The 21,476-nt window shown below is 45.3% G+C and overlaps 1 long non-coding RNA gene across 1 annotated transcript; it reads left to right on the top strand.

Moving 5' to 3' along the window:
* The first annotated feature begins 1,677 nt into the window (after positions 1 to 1,677).
* LOC107053804 lies at positions 1,678 to 20,997 on the top strand. Its single transcript, XR_005861287.2, has 4 exons — positions 1,678 to 4,233; positions 9,760 to 10,585; positions 14,032 to 19,205; positions 20,891 to 20,997. It is a non-coding gene; the product is annotated as an uncharacterized LOC107053804 (long non-coding RNA).
* Positions 20,998 to 21,476: the final 479 nt, after the last annotated feature.

Below are 21,476 nucleotides of genomic sequence, written 5' to 3'. Positions count from 1 at the left end.
AGGGCCGGCAGCGGGGCGGCTCTGCCAGCGTCCCCATCCCCATGGCAGCCCAGCAGACCGGCGTCAGGTGCTCCTGCCCTTCTCCTGTCTGCCGCTCGCAAACCCAGCCAGGGAATGTCATTAGAAGCAGCCATGCCATCTGCCTCCTCCTCCCCTCCCCTTTAAATAAGGAAACACCTTGTCAAACACATCCCTCTGAATATCCCTCCTGCGCACTCCGTGGGATCATGCACCATCTGGGCCCTGCGCAGCACGGCATGGCCCACCGCGGTGCCCCGACGCCCATGTGGGACAGACGGGGACGGGGCCTTGTGTCCCAGAGAGTAACTGCGACGTGTGGCAGGGCCTCAGAGAACGGAGGGCGAGGTGGCCAACATCGTGGCATTGGGAACGGCGGAGCTAAGCAAAGGCAGTGAGTTAACAAGAGGAACAATCCTGGCAGCTCTGTGTTATTGAACCCAGAGAATTATCCGAGCAGGACCTCAAACGCAGGCATTTGTTAACATGCAAATGGACTGAGTCAGCAATTAGTCAACGCTCAGCATAATTGAATAGAATATAGTAATTAAGTTGCCTTTTAATTATTCCCATTTTGTTTAAGGTAAATATTTACCACTACCATGTTTTTTTCATTGTCTCCTGCACGGAAAGACGATATCTGCACAGAGGGCCCGCCACAAAGTTTCCCCAAACCCTGAACTCTGCAGGTTGCCCCTATGCAGTGCGGTGACCGCTACCAGAACCTTCCCCCGTGCTGGGGACAGGCCCTCCAAAGCCATGACCGCCCCCTCCAGGGCCCGGCCACACAAGGTGGCATCAGGCTGTGGCCTGGGACTCACCCGACTCCGCAGACCCGTTCGCCAGGCGCACGCTGTGCACGAGTGTGAGTGTGCACAAGTGTGCACAAGCACACACGCGTCCGCCTGCCTACAGACCGTGCAGACAAGTCTTTGTTCTGGGTGATTGCTGTGCAGACAACACACTCACCCGGCTGTGCCGAGACACTGCGCAGAGCGATGTGCTGATAAGTGAGATATCGCTGAGCGGAGCCTTAGGAGACAGGGGAACATTATTTTAAATTATCTCAAACATAAAAACAAAGTGGAGATTTGGCAACCTTGCAGCAAAAACCTCAAAACCAGTTATTCCTTTTAAATAAAAACAAAAATGAGAAACAGTAACTATTAGAAATCCCACCTGGTGCTTTCTCTGTGTTAATGATGCTTCTTAAATTGCATGTGGGTAAATGGTAATTTTGTCTCACACCATTAAAAACTAATGGAACCCTTGATGATAAGAAATGCCATAGCTAGCTTGTTGGAAAACGTTTAATTAATAAAGTAATAAAATTATTGTAAACTAGTGCAGTTTCACAGAGGATTCAATGGGATATAAAACAGATAAAACATCCTTGAGAGTTGGTACAAGAAATAAATGCTACTCTATAAAAAGCAGCGCTATAAAGTTAAGCTGGCCTGTGTTGTACAGAGATAAGATGAGATATTGAAATAATAAGGCTATTTGGGTTATTCTTCCAGGGGAAGTGCTGGGAAAACCCCATGAGTGGAGGAGCAGGTATATTCTTCCAGGGCCAGAAGGGAAGCGCACGTTTCATCTGAGCTGGCACAGAGCTGGAGAAAGCTGCTTCACTGCTGCAACACTGTGAGCCTGGGTGAATGTATTGCTCTTATTACCGCTATTATTAATATTTGCCATTCAGCCCAGGCTGAGCTCATTGCAGCCTCACGCGCAGCCTGAGCTCTCCTCACCGCGGGTGCAGCCGGGCGCTACCAGCAAAGCCCTGCAGAAGGCTGCGGGACAGCGCGGCTGCGGGGAAGGGGACTGCAGCCCTTCTTTCTCCCATATGTCACGAGCATGTCATGAGATGATGACAAAATAATAACAAGTTGGTGGCTGTTTGAAACTTTTTTTTTTTAGCAGCTGTGTTTTTAGAATATTCTAATTAACCATCCGCTTGCCTTAATCACTTTAAGATTTCTGAAATAGCTGAGAGCTTGCTGCACCTTCTCTCGACACCAGTCTTCCCCATGTGGGGACCATGGCTTTGTTTTTCGGAAGGGAGGGCAGAAGCAGGAGGGCCAGGCTGGAAACACGCAGTCAGGTTTGTCATTGGCAAGAATTGCCGACACCATCGTGCAGTGATTTTAACTTGCAGCCACTGTCGTACCAGCAAGAAAAGAGGTGACGTTGCCTTTCATCTGCACAATGACTGACTCACTTCGCCTGGACTCGGTTTTGCAAAATTTAAATGCAGTAAGTGAGGTATTTGTCGGAAGAATAAAAGGGTGAACAGTGAGTAAAGGGAAAAATATTTGTCAGCCTGCCAGGGAGAAGGAAGATTAAAAGCTGCCTGTGAATGAGGCATGTGGATGGCACAGCCATCTCGCCACTCAGTGCCGTTGCCTGCATCAGGTAAAAGCGGAGGGCTTTATCTCCAGAACGCACTCCTGTCTGTCAGCGTTAGTTGTTTTCTTAAATGACATGTTTTCTTCTGGCAGATGGGAACAAGCCTTGAAGAATAATTTTTTTGGAGGCAGACAAATTGGCTGCCTGGAAATGCGTGTGTGTTCGGGAACCTGGTGGCTCTTGGCGCGGGTTGGTGGTGCCCAGCTCACCTCGCCCTGTGGCCTCTGCAGGCCATGCCTGTCCCCAGCCTGCCACGTGCTCTGAGCATCGCCCATGTTACTTTGTGCCCGCAGTACAAAACTTCCTGCTGGCTGTTTCTCCAGCCAGGGGATTTTACCAAAATTGAGCTTTGGGCATGGTGAGCTGGCAGCAGAAGGCAGCAGCTGGAAAGGGTTTTGAACACGGCAGCGGTGCCTGAAGTTTGGCAGCAAGGGAATGAAACAGTCAACTGAGTCCAAATCCATCACCTGGAAGCCCCCGGCAGTGCACGTGGCGCAGTGATGGTGGGCTCAAGCACAGGCATCGCTGTCCACTCTGTTGAGCAGGTGGTATTTGTGGCAGCTCCTCACCGGGCTGTCCTCTCCCTCGTGGCAGTGCGCATTACCTCCTTCCCTTGCCACAGAGCTGAGCACACTGACAGATCTCTTCTTTGGGTAACCTTCAGCATCCTCAGAGATCTTGATCCTAACAAGGGGATTCCAGCATTCCACACACGGGCACGTCTGCACACAAACATACATGTGCCTTCAGACACCTGCAGTTTTCCTTCTCCTTCTCTATAAATATATACACACATATGTACATCCACAGATACACAGGCATGTGTGCGTATATGTGTGTGCAAAGAGGGGAGGGGAAAGACACTCAGAAAATGAAAGACAAATGTTCAAAAATAATATTCCCAAGCCCTCAAATCCCTAATCATGAGTTTGATGCAATATTTGCCCTAATGGGAAATGATAACTGGCAATAGTCCAAAGCAAACCTCTTAGAAAGGAGCAATAAAAAAGGAAAATGCTAGCTTGGCAGTTAAAGAAAGAGGAGCCGAAGCGAGAACTGCTGTCGGAGATAATAAAGAATTAACCACAAACCCCTTTTCTATTAAGCACAAAAAAGGATATTAAAATAACATGCCCCCTCCCTAAATATCTAAGGGGTTGTGTCATACTTTTCTCTGCAGCCTCCCTGGGACTGGCGGAGCTGGGGGCTGCAGCCCAACCCCCCGCCTCTCCGCGCCCACTCCTGCCAGGGCAGCTGCTCCACACTCACACACTTGCTTCTTGCCTGCACGCTGTGGGCACGATCCCGATCTTTACCATCAGAGGGAATGGGGGCATGGCCTGAGGGGGTGTGAGCGGGACAGTGAGCTGCAGGGAGCTATGCCGATCCTCAATCCAGCAAATGTGAAGTCCCCACTGTCCTTGCAATTCCCTTGCAGTGCCCTCGCAGCACCCTTGCTGCTCTGGTCAGCTCCTGCAGAGTCTGGGGACAGCTACAGGGACAAAACTGTATCTTGTGCAGTATGTCTGTGGGAAACCATTGATAAACTTGGCCGTGAAAGTAGGTTTTGTGAATTACATGTAGCTTATGGATGTCATCTGTTTAACCAACATCTTCCTGTGTGTGTAGAGCACACCAACACAGCAATAACAGCTGTTTCTTCTTGCTCTAAGGGGCTGCCCACTGTTTGGTCCTGCTACCTCCCATTGCACCCATTGCTTAGTGAGACAACTGCATGATGAGCTGCTACCAGCACCTCCAAAGCACTTCCTCGTGGATTTAATCAGTCCCTAAGATGTCAACAAGGTAAATTCCGCATTACCTGGTGAAATGCTGTCCTTTACTTTTTTACCTGGTTTTCTTTTGTGGCTTCCACAAAGATCTTCAAGACTGGGCTGTATCATACCAGGGCTCCTTTTACCTTTCAGTTTCCTCATGGCCCTGCATGTCACAGAGCGCTCTGTACAATGCAGCATTGCTATGCTATCCATACAGTCCACAGACACAAGGACATCTGTTGATGAGTCTTAATGCTCTCTTTTCCAGTTTTGGTTGCAAACATCAGTACATTTACCTTCAGGTTTTTTTTTATGTTTGGGCATATTTTATTTTAAAGATGGCATGCAAATTAAGACAGAAAGTGACACTCTCTGGCACTTTTATGTGGCAGGGAACTCCCTGACCTGCTCTGCAGCCGTGGGGACATCCTGTAATGCTAGCAAACCACAACACTACGGCCTGCTGGGTTTGGGCAAAGCCAGGAGAAGCTGTGGGAGTTGTAGCTGTCTCCCAGTGCATGTGCCCAGCTAGCACTTTTCTGTCTGGCCTCACAATGGGCAGAGATGCAATAACAGATTTTGTCCGTTTTGTGACTGTCCAACCCATTTCTGCAGCATTTTCCAGCATAAACATCCTTTGAAATTTCCACCTCAACCAAAAGCAGGTTTTGCTATAGCAATTCTGCATTTTCAAGAATCGTGGTACTAAGTGCCTTACAGACCCAACAGAGTAAAATTTCCCCTTTACATCCAGTTAGAGAAATCCTAAATGACTTTGTTTTTAAGTCTCTACTTTGGTTCATTAACACACGGGGAGGCATTAATCACATGGAGCAATGAAATGCAACAACTCCTTTGACATTTTCCTATTGTCGGGATCTTTAATGTGCAGTTTGACAAGAGCTAGGTGGTGGCAGCTCAAATGAGTTTTTGTCGGATCTCACTTCTGTGCTAGGAGTGCCCCAAGCCCAGCTTGACTTAAGCCAAAAAGATGGAGATACCGTAAGGAATCAGCTTATTTAAAAACACAATGTGTGTATCACTTTGATTTATCTACTTAGAGCGTAAAGATTTGGAATGAAAAAGAAAGTCACCTGTACAAGACATTTTTTAAATCTAAACTTCTTGCTCTTCGAGACTTTTATAAATCTTTGTGAAGGAAACAGTCACCAATTCTACTGGTAAACTACTGAGAGGATCTACTTACTTTCAGAGGGAAAAATCAAAACTTCTTCCTGAGCTACATCAGCGTAGAAAAGCAGAGCTAATCTTTTATTGCTTTTATCCAAGTTCCTAAATTTATAAATACTTAACCAGAATTCTACCAACTATTACACAGTTTAAAAATGTAGCATTTGTATTCCTGTGCCAGTCTACATTAATTTCTCATCTGAACTTAAAAAATCAAATCAATAAAGGTGTGGGTGGGGATCTCTAAAAAATAACTGCTGTACGCTGTGAGCCAAGAGCTTTAGTACAAGATGTATCTGCCCAAAGTACAGGCAGGCTGGCGTTCAGATCAGGCACCTAAAGCTGGGGTGTCATAAAGCAGAAAAATACCACCGAGAGCTGTTCTTAGCACAGAGCAACGACACCTCGCATCCACATCCAGTGAAACTCCACTCCAGTTAGATTCATTGCCAAATTACAAATTCCTATTTGATTTATCAATCACAATTTTGTATTGTTAATTCATATGTTCATTAGACAAATCTGTCCCTCCAAGGTAATCACTTAAGGTACTGCTGGCATGTGAACATGCACAAATGGATAATTCTTAATGACCTTCTAAGCTGACATATTTTTGGCATAGGTTTTTTGTATCCTAATTTCAAGCTGCTTCTCTGGTGCTGTTGTAGGGCTCACTTCCCTCAGCGAGGAGGTCTTGTAATGGGAGGTCTCTGCTAACAGTGTTCCCATCAAATAGCAGCAGAACAAGGAGAAATTAACGTGATCTCCTTGGATAAAAGTGGAAACAGTCTTCTCTTTCAGCAGCATTGCAGAGAGAAGAAAACATTTACACTGAACAGCTTGACTAGTTCTGTGACTTCTTTTTCACTGTTGCTCTTGTAAATAATAGTGTGGTAGGTATGGGCTGCTCAAGCTGTGCTGGCTGGTATGTGTGATGCCCACCCATGAGGCCAGGCCAGCATCACCGATCCCATATCATGGATATGTGATGAGGGGGATACACAGCTCAACATACAACATGGAACAGCCATGTCACAAATGCCAAACATCACAACACACGTGTCAAATAGAGGAGCTCAAGCCCTTTGGTGGTATAGGAGGCCCCATCACAAGCTGTGGGCACCAAGTTCGCCCCCGTAAGGTGATGTCAACCACCATTGCGACTGCTCACCCAGCTGTGTGGATGGCGAAAAGGAAGTCAAGACAAGACTTGCAGGGCTGCTGGCCATCTTATGAAACCCCCCAGGGCAGACCATGGGCTGGCCAGAGCTGGGAGGAGGAAATGGAGCAGAACAGGTGCCTCCATCCACCCGGCCTTGGATTTGGTAGGGTTGGAGGCTGGCTGAGAAGAGAGCAAGACAGGACAGGAGAGAATGGTGCCAGAAAAGCACCCATCCCGCACGAGTAGCAGCCCCTGGAGAAGAAGAGTTTGCATCCCTTCCTCAAAAGCACAGCTCCGGCTGAAAAACCCGAATGTATGGACAAAATGTAAATGCATTATGACAAGCTGTATGAGAAATCAAAACAAGGAACAAGGAGCGTATGTTTCTTTTAGAGAAATGTCCTTTATCTCGCAGGCAGAATGAAGTGTGTGGCATTCAAATGTTAAGATTTTTACACACTTTCATGAAATACTAAAGAGAAACCCAAAAAAAAAGAAGGAAAAAAAAAGAAGAAAATAACCCAAGTCCATGTCACTTCTCAGCTAGTTTGGTTATTGCTGCTCCTGAGTACTGTAACATATGCACTTTCCCTTTTGAAAATGTATCAAAGTTGTTATTTTGGGGGTGGGATAAACTCTTACCCATGCATATCTTATGTTTCAAAGCCAAGAATGCTTGAGAACCGGCTCTGGATCTGCACATCAGATGCATAAGTGATTAGTGACAAGTGACACAGAAACAGAGAATGTGCTGTGTTACAATGAATAATAAACACGCGCAATTTATGCAGGCAGAGTGAGCGGGGAGATGGCATCCTGTGCCTTTTCCATATAAATAATGTGGATCTTGTCGAGCCAGGGCCGGGCACTGCCGGCTGAAGAGTGAGGCTGGGACGGGCGCAGAGGGGTGGTGGGTAGGTGGGGAGCTGGGTCTTCCAGTGGTTTTGTTACGGAGCAAGTTGACAGCAATTACTCTTGTGTAAATGAGAGTAGAGACAGGGAAATACATTACCGTGGTCAGAAATTTTCACTCTGAAAAGAACTGCTGGATGCTGAAAAAAGTTTCTCAGAAAAACAGTGGTAACATTTTGTAGGTTTCTGGTGAGCATCCCTGAAGCATCCATTGCAAAGGCACTGCCTATCATCGGGAGTGGTGGTGCCTCTCTGAAACAGCCAACAGTGATCAATTTTTGCACGTGGAAACTCTGTTTTTAGATGAAGTTTCACAAGCACACACCTGGACATGTCCCTTCGGCACACCAACACCCTGGTGAGGCCGCAGCGCATCATCTCTGCGCGGGACAAGGCACAGAGCCAGGCTGTGCTGTCTTTGCTGCCCTCCGCCCGCCTTCTGCCCCTGGCTGCCCTACTGGGAAGGAGTTTGTTCTGCAGGGAAAACATAAAGCAACAATTTCATTTTTTTTTTAATTAAAAAATTTCCCCCAAGCACCTGCTGCTTAACTCTGCACATTTTTTTCCTGGCTATCCTGGCCTGCCAACTCCAAGCGAGCTTTTCTCTCTCATTTTTTACACTCTCTACACTTCCAGAAACGTATGCACTTGGATAAAAGTAGAACTGAGAGGGGAAAATGCATATTCTGTTATAAAAAAAAAAAAAAAAAAGTTGAAAAAAGTGTCTAAAAGATGGATGCGTAAAGAAATCATACCCGCACTTCAACTCCGGGTCTGAGTTACATAAACTGAACTGTGGTAATTACCACGCTCCTCCAGATTAATAAACAATTACCATAGTAACTACACCATCGGATGAAACCTATGCTCATGAATTTTTAAAGCATAAATGGAAATACATGCCGGCCTAGAAAGTCTCCCATTTATTTAGCTCCTGGAGGATAAGGGAGCGGATCCATTAAGAAGCCCGGGGAGCTGCCCTGGCAGCATGTATTATGTACCGTAAGGGACTGGTCCCCTGCACTAAGAGCCACCCCGAGGACACACCATGCCCAGATTGAAAGGGGAGCCCACCAGCACGTCGCCCCAGCTGCCCAATGAGCTCTTCTTCTTTCTGGTAAACGTGAGGTTTGGAGAAAGTCTTGAGGCTGACGGTGTAGGAGCACACAGAGAAGGCGTCTCCATGCAATTCAGTGCTGGGAGAGCGTGCCCATGGCCAAGGCTCATGGAAAACAACCCCATCCGCCGTCCGCCTCAGCTCCTGTCTCAACTTTACAGCCAGCGTTCGCCTCAAGGGCTTCAACCTCATCCTGAAGCTCTGCTATGGCTGAGCCCAGCCCTGGTGTAACAGTTAACAAGAGACATATCAAAACTCCAAATAACAATATTACGTGTCAACTTGTTGATAATTCTGACAGGAAAGCTGAAAAGCGCCGCTAAGTTAAAAAGTAATGATGTGCAGCATTTGCAGTAATATTCTAAAACATGAGGTGAGCCCTCTACGCTTTAAGTTTGCGCCACTTACTTCTGATAATGGTGATGAGCTGGAATAATACCCCCATTCACGGGAAAGTATTTCTTCAAACACTTTGAGAGTTAGGAAAGCCATTAAATCCTTGTGGATTGAAGGTAAAAAAATAAATTGTATGTATTTTAGACTTTGAATGATCTTCCTATAGTAATTTTAAGGGGGAAAAAAACCTAGGAAGAATTCTGCAATTTTAATCTCCTCAGTAGCTTCCCATTACTAAACAAGCAGAACGCCACGGTACAAATGTGGATGTTACATGTCATCTTGATCTGCTGCTTTTTTCTTTCATTAAAGCTTTAATGCAGCAATTATGGCTACGTTGCCCTATAAAAAAAGGAAAAGGCAGTTTACTTTAAAAAGTGAAATTGCATAGCCTACTATTTAATTATACACAAATGTAAATGGCCTATTTTTCCATAACTGGTTATTACAGCACTGTTTTACTTTCTGAGTTTTCACAATCTCTAAAACCTACAACGCTTCCTGCTATATAATTGTTTTGCTACATTATTGTTTTCATCTTATTTTTTCTTTTAATGCGAGTGCAGCGGGATAAATCTTGGTTTTAAGCCAGCCAGTACTTCATCTACTTAAGCTTTTATAGATGAAGATTGCTGTAATTATCAGAATACCCGCTTATTTCTGAAGTATTATCTTGGCAACCTGCTGGCATTTACAACCAATTAACAAGCTTTGCCCATTAGTTGCATAAGGGGTATCACAGAGTAAAGCCATTGTGTGCTAATTTTCTATTTTAGATAATCAGTTTGGCCATCCAAAATGGAAAGGGGAAGAAAAGAAAGGTTTGACACGCAGTGGCAGACATGTAAAAATGACTACATGCCTTCCCGAGACAAAGGTATCCAGCGCCTGCATGATTGCTTCACTGTCGTCACCACTGGGTTTTAAGTATTTATTCCCTTTGTCTCTTTTGGAAGATAAAATATAAAGTACAGCTTCGCCAAAGTAATCACGTCCTCTTTTTTTATTTTTTTTTTTAAACAGACTGCCTTCTCCCCCTGTCCTCTCGGTCTTGTAATTTCACCAGATTGTGCAAGTGTTAAACACGACGTCCAGAAATAAAAGGAAAGGGAGAGGGAGAGGGAGCGGAGCGAGCCTGGCTGGCGGCAGGCTGGGGTCGGGGCAGAGCCCCACGGCTCACCCTGCCCTGTGCCCGGGTGCTTGCAGCCAGGCTGCCGGCAGCAGGCAGGGTGCAGCCCAGTGCCTTTGGGCTTGGGGGCTTTTTTTGAAGTGGTTTGGTTGGGTTTTTTTTCCTGATGCGTGTGTATTGCGTTTATTTGCTGCCTCTGCTATGGAGGTGTGCTGGGGAAGCAGAGAAGAGCTACAGAAATAGCCAGAAAGTTGTCCCGTATTTCCTTGTTGCCTTCTTTGGACAGGCACCTCACCCCTGCAGCTCTGGCATCCCCGACACTATTGGAACGGTGCTGGCAGCGCTAGCTCTGACTCGGACACCCGGCCCTAGCTGGGGAATGGGGTCCCCTCCCTCTGCCCCGTGCCAGGGGATGTGTCCCGTTGCAGCCAGACCCTGCCCAGAGCGTGGCACCGCACCGCTCAGCCAGCAAGGTAAGTAATGAAGAGCAGCAATTGCTGGAGGCAGCAGGGCTCACCCATTTAATTGTACATAAACGAGATGTTAGCTGCCGCCTTTGCTTTGCAATGAGGGTAGAAAATAATCAGTGTAAAGATGAGCGCAGCCCTTCAAGCGCGGTCTGATCACATTTACTCCATTGAACAGAACGGGTGGATGGCTCCTGTTGTAAAATGGTTTTATAAAACGTAGCGGACTGTACAATGACGTGTTTTATGTGCCTCCTGTGGCTTAGTTTCGTATTTTGCTTTAGCATAAGTTAAACAAAATAAAGACTATGATCACGCTAAGAGGGTGCAGCCAGTGAAGTGAAGACAGAAAGTCATAAAGAATGATCAGCTGTGCAATTAGTAAAGACTGAAAATATATGCTGAAGTCTATGAAGTTGTAAATGAATAAGAAAAATGTTGTGCTTGGCAACTGGATGTGTATATTTGCCTCAATTATTTCAAATTATTTGCTACAGCCATTAGAAAACTTCAGCTTTCAGTGAGGTATGACGATAAACTCCCTCTTAGAAAAGGGATCTGGCTGGAGAGCCAGCCTGACTCGCTGTTTGTGCTGCTCAGAAGGGGGAGGTCAGAAGACAGATGAGCCACGTGCCAGCAGCCCATGTCCCACCATGCTGCTTCCAAGTCCCCCGGCTCCTGTCACACCTAGCTCACAGCTGTCCCATTGGGGCACCACTGGGATGTCCCCATCTGGCAGCAGCTGGGCTCCTGCCCGCAGCATGCTGTTGACATTGCTCCTCTGCACGGTGGCAAAAAGGTTATTATTGAAATGCAAAATAAAAAGTGGATTTCTCCCAGTACTTCACTCCTGAAGGGCCCTTGAGAGATGAAGCTTACCTTGAGCTAAAGGAAAACATTTTTTGTGAAGGGCTCTTGTATGATAGAAGTGCTGCAAGGGTGCAGCCGTGAGTTAAACCCCACAGATGTAGGGAGAGGACCCCACACGTGTTCCCTGCCTCCATCCGGGGCACATCCTTCTGCAGGGCTGGAGCAGGCATCACCGGACACAACCAGGACTGTCCCAAAACAACTGGCTTGGGAAAGTCAGCATGCGTCTATTCTGCTTTTTTGTCAATGAGAACTTTGAAGTTCCTGCCCCAAAGTGATTGTGAGATTACTTGAAGGTGCACTGGATTTCCTTTTCCAATATAGATGGTTACAACCATAGGACGGGTGTCAGAAGGTTGGACTGCTTCCCCACATTTTCATGTCGCAAACAAGAAAAAAAAAGGGAAACCCATTTACAGGGGATTTACTTTCAGTCTCACGCAGATCACCAAACTGAAGGAGCAGTCCTCGCCCAGCACTAACCAACCAAGCCATTGCCACCCAGGAGCCATGCATCCCAGCAGCCTCAGCAGGAGCACAGCAGTGACAACTGCTGGAAAATGGAAGCAGAGGAACTCACGCCATGGCAGAAACAGCACAAATGCCCTTATTATATGTTCCGCCTCTGCAAGGGAGGAATCATGCTCCTCCAGGACTCTAATCCCCATCGCTAATACTATGAAATATTTATGTACCACCACAACTTTGCATGACACTTCACAGAGATAAAAGTGCTCTCTCTGTGCCGAAGATCTTAGAGATGACGTCAGACAAATGAAGAAAGCGAGGTTTACAGAAAGGAGACACGATGAAGATTAAGAAACCAAACTAAAGCTGGTGACCCAGAAACATTTCTAAATTGCGAGAGAGGGTGGGACGCGGGCTGAGGAAATATTGGGGTTCATTTTGCTTTTCAAGCTTTTTAACTTTTAAAAGTAATTCCAGCCTTATCGGTGATGGTAAGAGATTTCCCAGGTTTCCAAGAAGAAACCAAGTTACAGATGGAACTGAGAGATCATGCAGAGAGAGGCAGCAGCACTCACAGCATCGCCTGAGACAACAATGGACAGAATATATGGGGCAGAGGCAGTGTAATCTAAGGCAAATAGCAATATACATATACCTGCAGTCATGCACATGAGCACACGCACATATATCCATACATATCCCAGCAATTCGGTTAGATTAATTTGCTCTGGATATTCCATTATTTTACCGTAGTCCTTGTATAGTACTTAAAGAATCAGGTTAAGCATTTTGCATTAGATGCACAAACAATGCTGCTTTACCTCCGCATGGGTGTTGTGAGACTTTAATTAATGTTTGTAAAGTGCTTTCAGATCCCCGGAAGAAAGGCGCTATAGAAGTGTGAAGTCTGATTATTTCATGGCATACAAAAGTAGAGGTGAAAAGAAATATTCTCCTCCTTACACATAAAACTACTGATCTCAACTCCTGCATTTAAAAAAGAAGATGTTAAGAAAGAAAGGAATTCTGACCATGAACCTACTTCAGGCTTCCCCTTTGCCTTTTTCATCTGATTTCTGGTTGAGTGAAATAATAAACTATTGTATTGCTGTAAACTCTTTGTAAGTAGATTTGACTAAGACAACAGAGTTCAGTGCCAGCAGCTACTCTGATCATTCTTTTAAATGGAAATTTACCGTCTGCTGCATCACATGGAAAAAATATAGAACTATTTTTCACAGCTTGTTCACTGAACAGATTATTGGAGGGAAGAAAAAATAAAAAGGCTTCATTTTCTACAGATCCCAAATCTTGGTGTAGAAAGTCTTGGCAATTTCCTTTTGAGAGGAGACAGATTTCACTTTCGCATTGATTTAACAATGATAAGAGTTTCCAAAATGAGGGCCCGATTCTGAAAATTCAAATGGTTGGCCACGCTTGGTTCAATAGCTTATCTATGAGAGCAAAATTACTCACATGCATCAGCCTATGCGGGATCTGGTCCTAATATAGAACCAGTTCTTGATGTCATAAAATCTTTTTTAACAGCATCTTGTGTTACATTTAATTTATTTCACATGGCCTCATAAAATAAGATAAAAGCTTGTAAGTCTAAAAGTCACATAAAGAAGATGGGGGAAAAAAAAGTCCTACCACGTATTCATGTTTATTAAGTATTATCTCCATGCAACTTGCAGACTTTTAACTCCAGAATTTCCAAATGTTTCCCTAATCCTAATTGCAGTCAGCAAGGGCTGTCAGTGCATGAAACAGATTGCAGCGGATGAGCTTTTTGGGTGAGCGAGGCTTTCCCCAGGCTCTCACAGACTGCTGCTCACGCTGCCCTTGCTGCACAGGGCAGGGCCGTGCAGAGGTGCCACCCAGTACACAAGGGTAGGTGGCAGTTCAACATGTGGCTAACTCTCGCCATCCACTAAGCTGCACGTTACTCTGGCTTCTGCAGTAACACGTAAAATGCAATATATCAGAAGGGCTGCTTTTTAATTTTTTGTTTCAGGATTAGCTCCTCTATGCCAAAGGAAACCTGAATGAGTAAAGAATAAATATCTAGACTGCAAGAGGAGCAACGCGTATGTTCTGTGTGCAACCTCCAGGTGCAGCCCAGGAAGCCTGGGAATCAGCAACTTGCATCAATGCTTGCATCTCCTGGTGGCCTGCAGACAGAGAACGGCTCCAAGCAGGAAGGATGCGAGCAGAAAAGCATCTTTGAAGGCAAAGGTGGCTTCAGTCCTCTTCAAATCAAGGTCAGAATGCTGCTCCTCCCAGGCTGGTGCTGGGAGCAAGAACAGTTATGCTGGGAAAGAGGAAAGACACAGATAAATGGTAGGCAAAGGCCAGCACATACCAAAGCAGGCACCTGAGAGCAGTGTGATTAACTGCAGGATGGTGCTTTACAAAGCCCTGTGAAAACAACCAGTAGTTACATGAGGGAACCTGAGAGAGATCATCAAGGAGAAACGTGCCAGGTCATCCTGACAGAGACGCATCACACTTTGTTGACATGTGGCACCAAGCAATTAAGCTCAGCAATTTAGGAAAACACCTATTTTTACCCATGAGGCAATGCCCATCACCACTGCTAAGAGATTTTAAAATGGGCCATGATGGCCAAGCCCAGTTTGATTTTAGCAACCTTCACGAGTTGATATAGAAGGGTAAAATGTCAAAGGGGGTGGCTTCCTGCTCCCACTGTAGGCCCTTTAATGATAGTCATTACTGTAAGGAAACAGGGAGGTCTCACCTCATTGCAGCTGCTGCTAGTGCAATGCTGTCAGCAGGCACTCTGGTGGCAGGTGGCAGAGCCTGCGCCTTCCCTCTAGCAACACCAGGGCCAATGCAGTGAGCAGACTGCACCCCCAGCCTCAGCCTTGGAAAAGAAAAGTTAGTTCTGGTGGAGTGAAAGGATTCCTGAGGACAACTTTCAGTAAAGGCAAACTTGAACCACAATCTGACACAACAGCCAATAAACAGCTTCAAGATAATCGCACGTACCTCTGTGGTAGGCAGTGGTCTAACCCAGGCAGAGATGCTTTTAGAACATGGCTTTTCTCACCAGCCCTTGATATTTTTCTTGTGATCGAGGCAACATCTACAGTGAAAAACCTACGCCACAGCTGTCAGGGCTTCTCTCCAGCAGATAATTAAATTCCAACTCAATTGCCATTGTGACAAGTGAGCTCAAGTTTGGTGGTACCATGCCCGCCAGCCGAACGCAGGCGAGAGCCATCAGCTGCACAGTCGTTAATGGCTGTGCAGGAAGCAGAGGTGCTGCGGTACTTACTGGCACCCCGCAGCAGGTGGTCAGCCTCCCAGAGACTGACAATAGCAGGGGCACATCTCGAGATGTGAATGCATTTGGATTCGCATGCTTACGTGGGAGGCCTGGCAAAAGTGGAGTGAGTCAACAAGTTTAGAGGACTTTCAAGATCTCTTCCACACCAGAGAAAGGCAGGGTTTAGCCTGGGTTGGTGCGTGGTAGGATTGCTAAATGCAAAAAGACAAAGTCATCCGAGTTCTCTGCTTTGGATTGCACTCTCAAGTTGCTCTTTTAGATAAAGAGTTTATTTTTTTCCTCTCCACTTGATTACAATATGCACATCCCATGTTTTTGCAGATACATCTCTTCTCCATAGAAGAGAGCATTTAAACTGAGTTTATCCATTAAAAATCAGACTGCACATTAGCTTAGATTTATTTAGCTTCCTAATAACTGCTTTTTCGTAGCTGGCCCACTTCATATGTAAATCCACTGTGTATTTGTAGGCTTGTTACTGAACTTTACAATTTTAAATTCAGCTGGAGGAAGACTGTGATTTATTCTCACAAGAGAGAAATGCTGCTTTGCTACCAGCACGCTGGAGAGACTCCTCCAGCTCATAAAAGGTGACCAGGTCTCGTGTTGAAGAACCACATGAGCCACATCTGTCCCTTTGCCTTGCCTGTTGCTTGGAGGTTTACAGCCAGCCAAGCTCCGAGGCAGTCATGAAGATGGCCTGATCTGAGGCATGCGCTCACCCCAACCTCTGTGCCAGATGAAGGACAGCAGGAGAAGGGCTACATGGAGTCTGCTGGAAGTCTCCATTCTCACCTTAAGACCCAGCACCAGCCTACACTCTGAATCATGAAGGACAAATATCAGGTGCGGGAGGAGTCAAGCAGAAGTATTTTCTGTGTGTTGCCTATGGTGTGACACAAGAGGCATGGCTTTTGGTTGTGCCTGCACTGGGATCAGCCAGCAGGCATGCTTCAAGAGACCTCCTGGTCATGCTGACGTGGAGCAAGGCTTTGAGGCAGCCAAGTGGGATCAAACCCAGCTGCCCTAGTTGGGACGCGGCACTGGCAGCACCGGGTGGCAGCTGGGTGGACAGGTCTGAGGCTTGGCGGCACCTAAAAGCTGGGCGTAGACACTTAAGGCTGTGCCTGAATAGGTTGGCCCCTTTCTAGATCTCACCCTAGGCTCCTAAAGGCTGAGTTTATTCATCACCCTATGTGCTTTGCTTGCAGCATTGGCTTCTCCGCTTGTCAACACGCCGTTTTCTGAATTCTCAGTGCAAAGGAAGCCTTTCATGGTTTGGCATCCTCTTATATGTTTATGCTTCTCAAGATATATTCTCTAGCCAAGTCTTTAAGTTCTTACATTAGTCCCCAAGCCCAGACATCAATCTGTTGCTGATCAGGTCTTTTCACATCATGCTGCTTTTATCTGGAATGCTGTTTTTGATGCTTCCAGGGAAGCTCTGCCTGATGTTTTTAAGAATGTGGTTAATATTTTTTTTTCTTTCTGTTTAAAACGACACTTGAGTACCGCTATTTCTTTTAACCTTTTGCTTTTACTGTAAGACTTCAGCCAGAAATTTGCCTTATAAATGCTATTATACTGGGGAGGTCCTGATTTGCATCTTTGTCCTTGGGTAATGTAGAAGCAGCACAGGGGTCCACAAGCAGACAGAGACTGATTTTTTTTCCCCCCTTTTATAGTCTACAATAAAAAGTTTCTTTAAAGGGGAAGAAAAGAGAGGCACATGCTTAATATTGCAGAAAAGCCTTCTTGTGCTTGATACATTGGATAAACGGTTCAAGAACACTTCATCCTCCTACAACTATTTCCCGCACTTCTGCCAAGGTTAGGGAAACCTTGGGTTAGCTGCCGTCTGAATGCTGCAGGCTGGTATCAGTCTGAACAAGTTCAGCTGACTGCTTAGAAGATTTTCTTTATTCTTCCTCCTGTTGTCTCTCCACTTTGGCAAATAGAAATCACCTTCGTCTTTGGGGGAGGCCTCGGCCTGAAAGCGCCCAACAAAGAGCGGCTGGCGGCAGGTCAAGGCCCTTCCATTGAGTCGCCCAGTCCCCATCAGATTGTGTTGGTGATCAGCCAGCTGTCAGGGAAACAAGGCTCTCCAGATCAGCGTGGTCTGGGACCAGGTGGGTCGTAAAACATGACAGCATATTTCAATAAGTGACTGAAAGATTAAAATAAAATTAAAGCCACGACAGCACAAAAAAAAAAAAAATCCAAGAAAAATCAAATTCCTCCCTCATAAGGAAGCTCCCACTTTTTCCACGCCAGCAAAGAAGGAAACAAAGTGCTGGAAAGCGAAAGTATCGGGCAAGCGTGACTAACTACAAGTGGTGGATGTGGTCCTGCCTTCCTCGCTCCCTTTGAACTGCCTCTGTACCATGAACTAGCCCATTAATTTTCCTTTAGGTGAGCATTTTGTCTCTAATGTATTGGGCGATTAACCAGAGTCCAAACCAGAAGTTTCAATTTAAATTTAAACTTTTACAATTAAATAGCCTTAAAAAGAAACGTTCTGCCTCATGCAGAAATGGTTTGAGTTAGATCATTATGTTACAAACATGAAGGTGGAATCAGCTTTGACAGAGTTATAACCATTTCTATCACCATGGAGCTGCCCCAGCATTTGTGCAGACAACAATACTCCAAGCTCGCTCTGTACATTTCGTAGCGAGAGCCACCTGGGTAAAGCTGACCTACTGGCTCACTGAAAATAAGACAGCATACATCCAATTCCTCCTCTAATGGTCATCTGCTTCATAATAAGGATTGCTCTAATCATCGTTTTTTCTAACAGGACCACAGCCTGGGCCTAATTGTAAGAGCTACACTCATTTAAAGACAGGGCATGGAGAACACAGGGGTGGGGAAAAGCGCAAAAGCTTCAGCAGATGAGGAAGAGCGATTTCTTCTTCTGTGTTTTCCCTTGCTGAAACTGCTCAAGATGTATTACCATGGCTACCCACCTGGGAAGGCAACACTTCTCCAGTTACGTTATGGCAGCAGAAGGCTCCCCAGGAAAGGCTTCCTTCAGGTGAGGAGATGCCAGTGACTATTTCCACCACAAGCCCTCCTCCTCCCACGGTGCCCATGCCCTCTGTGCTGGCCCTGGCCCCTCCAAAATCTTCTGCAGGCCTGGGGCTGCCCCACGGAACCAGCCACATGTACTCTGCTCTGCTCCATGGGAGCCGCTCTGCACAGCACAGACCACAGCCAGGCGAGGAGCGAAGGGCAGATGTTAGTGAAAAGGCATGGTTAGTCAGCCCTGCTCCGAGCTGGTGTCCCACAGCGGTAACATGTGCAGGAGCGCATTTCTCCTAACGCATGGATGAGGAGGTGCCTGGACGGATGGGCTACATGTCATGATTTTCGACCCTATTTTGTGATATCTCATGGGGAACATGGCCCTGCCCGAGATCCCCTGCGCTGGACAGCAATGGGGACAGAAGGGGACTGGCTGCTAGCAGCTGCAGACTCCCTGCTGCCCCATCACATGGCCACCCACCTGCAAACAGCAGCACCGTTTCCTGACCATCCTGCGTGACGTCTTTGCATTCCTAAATCCTTAAATCCCCCCCCTGCATTTCCCCATACACAACACGTCAGGAAAAGAGCAAGCCTAAGCCAGGGCTGCGCGGTGGCCTGGGCACCGGCTTCATCACACCCCTACCCATTAGCCAAGCTGACATCGTTAAAGTACATACTCATTTAAGGATTACTCTAACGTTGCTCATTTCTAGGTCAATTATTGACTTAAATCATGTTAAACTTTAACATAAATATGCTACAATATCACCTGTACATATATTACGATAATTATATGGTTACAAAATTCTTTTAAAACAGCAATTTCCCCTTTGAAACTAGGGAAACTAGCTACTGCTGGAAAATAAAGGCTCACGGACTGCTTTGAAATCTACACAAAGAAATATGAAGATTCCCATTACCTTCACATCAGCTTCTCAACAAACGGTTTGGATTATTAAACACATCTACAAATTAATTCCCCCTCAGTTAAAACCATCACTTCCTAAAAACATTCTGTCTAACCCTTCCAGAGAGAAAAGGTGGGGGGGTGGGGGGGTTGGAGACATGGTGAGTGAGCCGAGAAGTGAAAGGCATTGGATCACAAACAACTTCCAAAGATACAAACAACGTGAGATCATTAAAAAATATATAATAATAATTAAAAAAAAAATGCTGCTAACTTTTTCACATTTCAGCAAACTTTTCAATTAGGATTTCTTCCTGGCTATTTAAATGCGCTTAAAGTAATGATTTTCTGTAATTTGTCTTCTTCCTTTGGAAACATACCGTGCTATTGTCAGCTCTAAAAAAGAAGCAATTTTCTGACTTTTGAGATTGAGCAGGTCATGGAAAAATTACTACTGTGGGAACCTATAATTAAATAGAAAATGCAGCTGCACTTATGAAAAACTAAAATTAAATTTATTCTATTAATACTTGATTCCGGGATGACATTTGACTCTTCAGACACAGGTCCCACAGAAACGGCACCTTACCTGCAGAACAGCAGCCTGCAAAGGCAGACATGATATAAGATGTACCAACAAACTGCTAATTATTTGCTGTCCAATTAAGTTACATTCAGTGTAGCAGGATAGTCATTTACACGTGTAGCCCTGCTTCTTTTTCTGGTATTGGCACTTCTTCTTTGGGTGGTTGGTTTTTTTTCCTAAAGAACTCAGTTAAAATAAATCCATGCAAAATCAGTAATCCTATTGTAAATTTAAATTGAAAGAAAAGACGTACAGGAAGGAATTTTTCCCAGAACTATACAGTGCATGTGAATCAGATGAAGCTCTCCTCCCAGCTTTCAGCAGTCGCGAAGTGGAGGCAAGATTCTGTACAATATCACGATACAAAACCAGGCTTCAGTTAAGGAAAAATTATCAGCTCCCAGCTGAATGCTTACAGCGTATGACATACAGATTTTAGATTATATTCTGAATAAAAATCTCCAATAAAATATTTCCGTGACCCTCGGTACCTTTTAAAACACCAAAAATACACAAGGTGAACAAAAGGCACACTGAGAAATTCGGGTGCCGACGTATTTATTGACTAAGGATCTATTAGACACAATCTGACGTCTGACGGTAAAAAATACTTGCACAGAAATCTGAAAATATAAAATTAGAAATAATGCAAGAAGACCAGATCGGTTTAAAAGAACTGCGTTAATTTTATTTAGTAATTGTAATAAAGAACCCAACATTTTTCTTAGTCATTGGCGTTTAGGAACCTCTCACGATTTCCTAGGGTAATAGCAGGGAATATGCAACGAGCTCTCCTTATGACATGGTATTTTAGAAATCACTAAATATGAATTTTCTATACCATATAATAATCTGTAAAACTAAATTTTCTTTAGAACTCCACTAATTTGCTACTTTTGGGGGTTGTTTATTTAAATAAATAGGGAGGAAATTTTCCATCTCTTGCTCAGCAATCACTTTCACATACCCGGCTTTCTGTGCTATTATTAAAAGCACAACTAAATCCATATAGTTTATTTGACACTTATATTTTACATCTATATGTTATACACTGTAACATATAGGCTGCAATCCTTTCTTCGTATGCAAATTCAGCTTCACTATTTTTATTACACTTCCATATTAAATCTAATACAGATATTCGTAACTACCGTGAGAAGGAAAGCAGCACGCCGGAGAGGGTAAAGGAATGATCTGCGAAGGAGCAATCACACGCAGCCTGGGAAAGATTTGTTCATCTTTCAGAAGCGACTTGTGAGCAACAGCATGGTGGCAGAGCAAGCCACAAAACCTGCACCGCCTGACTGAAGGCACTCAGAGGGGACCCGAGGAGCCAGCAGTACAGCCATCTGATTGCTCGTGTACCACTTGCTTGCTCTCGGCTGCCTGTTTGGTCAGTGGCTTTTGCTTTATTTTTTTTTTTCTTTCCCCTTCGTGCCCTTCGGAGCTGGATTCCTATTTTCCAGCTACGTGTATTCCACAGAGGAAAGGAAAACTGATCCATGAAGTTCCCATTTGCATAAAGCACAGAAACATCTGTCACGGGCTCCCTGTCAGAGGAGCGAGCATCAGGAGCGAGACACTGCGGCTGGTCGTCTGCCCTTAATAAAATGCAGTTCTTTTTCTGTCAGTAGGAGCTCGGAGTGAGAGTGTTTGAAGGGGCAGCGAAGAGAGGATCTGACCACAGAAGACGTTATTACTTGAAACGAGCAACCAGTTACGT

This window comes from Gallus gallus, chromosome 7, assembly GCF_016699485.2.
Source record: "Gallus gallus isolate bGalGal1 chromosome 7, bGalGal1.mat.broiler.GRCg7b, whole genome shotgun sequence".
NCBI lineage: Eukaryota > Metazoa > Chordata > Aves > Galliformes > Phasianidae > Gallus > Gallus gallus.
The sequence above is the reverse complement of the archived record's forward strand: the minus strand, read 5'-3'. Positions and strand labels throughout refer to the sequence as shown.